Here is a 7,137-nt window from a genome sequence, read left to right as displayed (position 1 = left end):
TTAGTGAGCCTTGCTGTTTCTTTAGGACTGAACTACAGCTGCTGGTTTGTGCTTGGTGTCTGCCTGCAGAAAAGACTGGCCTGTGTAGCTGCTGATTCATGTGTGGTATCTGCCCACCTAGAGGATTTGTCTGCAGTTGCTGATTCGTAGTTGGTACTTCCTACAGTACTGAACTTCTGCCAAAGATCAAGCTTGCTCCCACAGAACTATTGCTGAACAGGTCCACTTCCCTTATATCCTAATAACTTTTCTCTTCCACTACCTCTGTTGGGTGGTGAGCCAGAGAAGAGGTTGAACCCTTATTAAAAGTAGGTTGCAAAAACATTTATATCTATAGTCGCCACTGGAGGCCAGTCCTAAGTGGTCTCCAATGGCCTTGAATTATAATCAGAAAGCAAGTGTCAGTCACAGGAGAGAAAAACCAATTCAACAAAGGGCCAGAGTCTCCATGGGTACCCTGCATGTTATAGAAAACATTTAAAGTAAGAAATATGGAGAAAGGGACAAACTTTTAGGGCTTGAAAAATGTATCAGGATGTTAGAGAAGGAGAAAAGCCACCTGCTGGCTCTTGGTGTTACAATCTGAGTTCAAAGTAACTCACAGAGAGTCAGTCACAGGAGGGAAACACACGTCTTTTATTCTGAAAAAGGCAAAACCACCAGACTGGTTGGTGTCTAGGCCAGCGAGCTCAGTCATGGCTGCAGAGGAATGTGAGAAGATCTGAGAGAGGACCCTGGAGTGTAGGGGTTGTAGTGTGCATGGGCGTGAGTACTGTGGGTTGAGTTGTGGGTTACATGTCTGACACCTCCAAAGGGCTAGGGCTGGGGCTCAGAGAGGCAGAGGCGTGGGAATTTAACTGTGTTCACCCCACGCCAGCACCGGATGCACATCAGGCTGTGAGAAGCTGTGGGACTCTGCTCTGGGGGTGAGGGAACACAGTCTGGGGTCCTGTGGAGGCAAGAGCTCTTGAGTTGGGGGTCCCCTGGCCAAGAGACAGCTGCGAATCGATTGGTTCTCAGGTCCTTGGGCTCTCAGGCACCGCTGAGAGGCCACAGAAGGGCTGAGATGGGAGTGTACCGGCTGGATTGACCTGCAGCTGGAGGGAGGAGGGGGAGAACCTCTTGCTGTGCCCCTTGGGGATGAGACTCTTGGTCATGGTGACTCACTTGGTTGGGTCTCCATAGCTAGGAATGTATAAAGAGGTCGTAGTCAGGAGATTAGACAGTGGCTCAGTAGTTGAAGACCTCCATGGTTCCCCACAGCGGGCCCCAAAGAAGAGAGATAGTCCATGGTCTTAGGCTATGGTCTTAAGATATTTATTCTCATAGTGGAAAATGGATGAAACTATACTCTGGTATTCTCAGGGCGGGCCTGAGGTTAAACGCCTTTTGCAAGGAGGAGGATCTGGGAAGGAATGCTTAATTGGCTACCCCTCTGGCCTTTAGGTATTTCATTAATATAGAGATCTATCTTAAGGCTCTGTGTCCTGTAGTCACACCCTCTACCTGTAGAGGGGTTAGTAAGAGCATTGTCCTATGTGCCTGATGGCCACAGACCTCTCTGTGGGGGGCCTGTAGCTATGTGAAAGAAGCCGGGGGCCCAGGAACAAGACCAAACTTGTACTGTCCCTGAGGGTCTCTGGGATTCAAAGCCTGCTTTACCAGGTACCTAGCTGCCTCTCACAGCCCCACACTGGAGCACACATTACAGAAAAGGAAATTAAATGCTTGGTAGGACAGACTACAATGACAATGTTCAGACAGGTTTAGGAGGTGTGGATTTCCAGGAGATGTCACTGGAGGTGGGCTCTGAGAGTTTAAAGACCTTCACCATTCTCTATTGCTCTCTCTGCTTCATGCTCTCAGTGCAATATGTAAGCTCTCAGCTTGCTACTTCAAGCCACCATGGCTGCCTGCTGCTGTGTCTCCCCACTGTGATGGACTCTAACCCTTTAGAACTTCAAGCCCAAATAAACCCTTCCTTCTGTAAGGTGCTTAGGTTGTGATGTTTTATCAGTGGAAAAGTAACCAAGATATGAGGTGAAGCATCCAGATGAAGAACCATCATACTTCACCACACCCGACACTTCTCCCTTCTCATTCAAGAGCCTGATGTTTGCCACACCCATACTTCTAAAATGCCCTTTTCCTCCACCCAACAAAACTATGTAGTAGTAGCAGCAAATTGCCAGTACTTAGGACTGTCAATTGAAGCTGTGTTATGTAAAAATACACTAGACCCATATTCTGGAAGTTCAACAGGGCTTCCAAGACTGACTGAAATGGAGTAGGATTTGCCAGACCCCTAAAAGACAGGGTGGGAAGGGCATGCAAATGCATAACACATGAGAGAAACTGACAAAAGTTGGATAGATTGATTCTCATAGTAGGAAGATATCAGAGGTCAGGTTCTTCAGATCTTCCCAGCTGATGAGAGTTGATACTTTCAAGGACAGCTACTGTCATGATAAGTAAAGGTGAGGGTTTGGGGCACTGGGCTCTTAGAGGTGCTGAGACTGGTACTTAATTGGCTTTTCAGTGTTATCTGCTCTGTCATATGACCCTCTCTTACATGAAGAGTGGCGAACAGAGTGGCAGGAAGTCCTTGGGGGTGACCTCATACCCACCTCTGAATACTCACAGGACATGTCATCTTTCTCTGGGGACCATGGCTGCTGACCCATTGAACACAGCATGGGGGAGGATGCCACTTCCTGATGAGGTCACAAGAGACCTTGACCTCTTCTTGCTGGAAGATGCTGCCTCGGAATTTGTAACAACCTTTCCAGGAGGAGAATGTGCATGTGTGAACCCTGAATGCCTCTCCTCCACAACTAAGAGACTGATCAGTGAGGGCCTTGAAGACCAGCAACACCTGAGATGCAGAAGCCATGGTGCTGAGCATGGAAAACACCACTTTCTTGGGTTGCCTCCAGAAACACCAGGCCAGTCTGGCATGAAGGAGAGCCCTGAGCAGAGGTCCAGGCAAGCATATCTAGACTTCTGAGCCACCAGTGCTGTGGGACACAATCATGTATTTTTTTTTTCTTAACCTGCTTTGTTTAGGGTGATTTACTTCCCACCAATAGGTGACTAGTACATACAGCTACCTCATTCAGCTATATTGAGATGTTGAATGTATTGATGTTTTGTGAACATGCAAAAGGATCAAAAGTTATTAATCCCACCAATCTGTTATAGGAAATGGACTCTACTAACTTGAACATAATTACATGCAACAAATGACAAAGGCATTTAGGGGAATCTTTGTTCATTTCCAGTGGGAGTCATTAAAAAATTAATCAGGCATGATTATAAATCTCTGCACTGTCCTCTGAATCTCTCTCCCTCCCCCCTTCTCTCAGATTCTTTCTCTGTACCTTTCTCCTCCTAATCCTATCTCTCCCTTCCACCTTTGGTCCCTTCCTTCCTCCCCTCCTCCCTTCCTTCCCATCTCCTCCTTACTGTTTCTTCAACCCAGATTCCAGCACAGATTGGTCCTCTTCTATACCCAGGGGTTCTGGAACCTGTTTCCTGTGTCTGGACCTGCTTCTATTTCTGGAACCAAAAAACCCCTGCATCCTAGCCAGTGATGTAAGTGAAGTGGAATTGTTTTCCTCGGGTAAGGTTACCAAAGCTCTGGTTGCTTTGCCCTGATCCTTTGAGACACCATTCCACTTCAGCTTGCTGTGTGATAGATGAATCTGTAGATGCTTCTAGGCTCACGCTTCCCAGAACAGACTGAAGCCTGAAATTTCCAAAGTTTCTAGTTCTTTGCTTTGTACCTTGATGGTGCCCTTCCCCAGCCTTTTCTCTTCCACACAGAGACAAAAATAGGAAACTACTGTAGATCTTATTCCCACTTCCAGGAGTTCTCTTTGTGGGAAAGCCAGCAGAGGAGGGCTGCTGCAGGAGCCAGTGTCAGCTGTATGGGGGCCTGGGACTCAGTTGCTAACACCAGGCAATTTACTAGTGAGGATAATAAAACCACATACCTAGGGGTTAAATTGGCTATGTGACCTATAAAGGGCCACTTTGTTTGGAGAGGGGAGAATCAGGCATTATTCTTCATGTTTCTTAGTATCTTTACAAGCATTTTATCAGCAAATAAATAGTCCAATGCTTATTAAACACAGTGTGGCTTTAGGCAAACAAACCAAACCTGTTCTGCCCTGAACATGGTCTGAACCATTTGGTCGTGGGTCATGTGATTCCAAGAATAAATGGATGTCCCAAGTCCTTGGCCACCTGCAGCTGGTTTATGTTTCAATACAAACCAGACACCTTACTCCCAGTTTCCAGCTCAACATGATCCTGAAAGTCAAGTCCCAGGGAGTGTCTTCAAAAATGACAGAGCTGTAAGAAGCTGGAAATGAACCAAACTGGAGGTAGACTGCACCATTGCTTCAGGCAACAGGCCAGGGAGGGTGGTACTGTCTTACTCCCTGCTCTCTACCAACAAATAAATATGCTGTCTCCAAAGCAGAATCTTAGAGCACAGTACAGCATGTGAGCCAGGGAAGGGGAAGGTGTGGGAGGGGGTAGGAGGCCTTGTGGGGTGTGCGTATGGTGGGAGGGGGTAAGGGAGGTGGCAGTCTCAGGAAAAGAAAAGCAAAAGAAACAAGCTAACAAAAGCAGCTGTGTAAGGGGAGGAAAAAATAGGTCACCCAGGTCACCCCATAAGTGATACAATTTTATGCACAGCAGTAAAGGTGCTCTGAGAATCAAGATTTGCTTGGCTTTGGCTCAATTCAATAGGGCCTTAAAGAAACTTGTGATTACAAGCAGATTTCACCAAGAAAGGAATTATTTTAGTCATCTTGGCCCAAATAAAGTTAACAGTTAAAATAATTAGCAAGCAGCTCAAATGAGCTGTGAAATCAATTCTCTTTATACACATGTAAAGGTGTTTTTCTTGGTGCCTCTTGGAAAGCCTTCATCTCTCTTACCTTATTTTATGGTTTACCTTTCTATAAAGAGGATAAGATCCTACTTCAGTCCCTGTAAAAAGTCAGGCACGACGGCAGAGGTATGTAAGCCTAGCATCTAGGAGCTGGAAGCAGGAAGGCCAGAAGTTCAAGGACAGCCTCAGCTACATAGGAATTTTGAGGACAGCCTGGGCTACAAGGAGATTCTGTTTCAAATGAGACAAAGTATTAAAAAAAAAGGAATTCAATGAAACAAAGCATAAATAATATGTAAATCTACAAAACTATTGTCAAACAGATTATAGACAAACCCACTGTAAATCAATAAACAGAAGCTTTTACATGCATTAAAAATAGTTCTCACAATTTCCTATAAATGCGTTATATAATGTGCTTTGAATATATATATGTATATATATTCTTACAATGCACACATACACATATATCAAATGTGCTTTGATCATATCCCCCACTGCCCTCTCTTACCTGCTTCCTTCTCTCATTAGTGCCCCTTTTCTTACTAATATTCTTCTCCCTCCTATTCATAGACACCCTATGTATTCATTACATCCTATGTATTTAATTATAGTTGCTTAGATACACATTTATTGTTTTTTTAATTGACTTTTTATGTATGTGCATGTGAGTGTGTCTGTGTGGTGTTATGTGTACTATATGCATGCAGTGCCCAAATTGGGCCAGAAGATGGCATTAGATTCTTTGAAACTGAAACTACAGGTAGTTGTAAATCACTCTGAGGGTGCTGGAAGAACAGTGAGCATTCTTGACCCCTGAGCTGCCTTTCCAGTGCCTTGGAGATAACTATTACTCTACGTTTCCACAGTGGCCCTTTCATGCCAAATTCATACCTAAATGGACCGGATAACTTACATCAATATCATAAGGACTAAATATTAATTAAGGAGAAGTTCGGTGAAATAAAAGAATTTCCCAAAATGTTTTCTTAGATGCATTTTGTAAGGCTTTGTGTACAACCCCCCGTTAATGAGCACTAGATGATAATTTAATCATTTTGGTTATTTAAAGAGAATTAAAATGTGTTACATTATTTAATTCTGTGAAGCAGTATTCAGCTTCTGCTGCAGGGCATAAAAGACTCTGCAAGTGGCTGCATTTTGTAGCCAATAGCTCCTTGCAAGGCTTTATCTTAAAGTCTAAGACTTAGACAGATGGTGTGGCATAAAACTGTTAGGATCATTATTTATTTCAGAATATTCTGATTTAAAAAAAATTGAGACAGCGGCTCTCCATTTTAAGGATGCCCCGGGGCAGAAGGCGAACAACATGTAAGACTTTTAATTTCAAACAAAACTTTTGGTGGAGAACTTTCTAGAAATAATTACAAATTCAAGTCACTCAGGCAATAAGATTTGCAAGTATCTGAAAGAAGTAGCTCAAGAAACCATTGAGGCAAGAAACTACTATTTCTTCACAAATTCTTGCTTCTTAATATTCATTAGGGCCAAGCTTTCATATAGCAGACATCAATTTGTCTTCAGCTACTGAATTTAGAAGCCCATAGAGTGTCTGTTGTGTCTATTTCTCTTATAGTATCTGGATTTAGGCTCTCAGTGATGGTGTCATATTTAAAATCAGATTGGCTTCCTTTTTCATGAAAGAATACTCTGACCACACATAACCTGCAGCAGTCTACAGCCCCAATACCAGTCTGGCAAGCTGTGTAGACAATTCTTGACTCTTATAGGATCTTAAAATATAAATAAAAAGAAGAAAATGCAGCAGAGAGCAGATATGGCTCACAACGCTTAAAATATTTACTCTGTAGTTCTTTACAGAAAGCTTTGCTTGCCCCTGCTTTATAGAACAAAGTTCAAATTCCTGCCTGAGCATCTGAGACCGAACTACAAGGGCTCAGCACAGTTTTCTACTTAATCCTTATCTCTTGCTCTCAGACAAGTTTCCCCATGTTCAGATCAGTATTGCTGCAGGACAGGAGCAGAACACAGCATTTAGCCACAAATGAGGCACTCCCTCAGCTTCAGAGAGCTGCAGTCTTGTTGTCTGTCAGTCAAGTTTTAGGTACACACATGGGCGGGAGTTAATATGTTCTACAAGGGCTGGGGTTTCTACTCTGGACACCACAGAAGAAGACAGCAGGGCATCATACTACACCAATAATTAACTTACTCAATTCAGTGTCTGCTTGATTAAAGGGAAACTTATAAAA

The sequence above is a fragment of the Grammomys surdaster genome, unplaced genomic scaffold (assembly GCF_004785775.1).
Source record: "Grammomys surdaster isolate TR1022 unplaced genomic scaffold, NIH_TR_1.0 188, whole genome shotgun sequence".
Lineage (NCBI taxonomy): Eukaryota > Metazoa > Chordata > Mammalia > Rodentia > Muridae > Grammomys > Grammomys surdaster.
The sequence above is the reverse complement of the archived record's forward strand: the minus strand, read 5'-3'. Positions refer to the sequence as shown.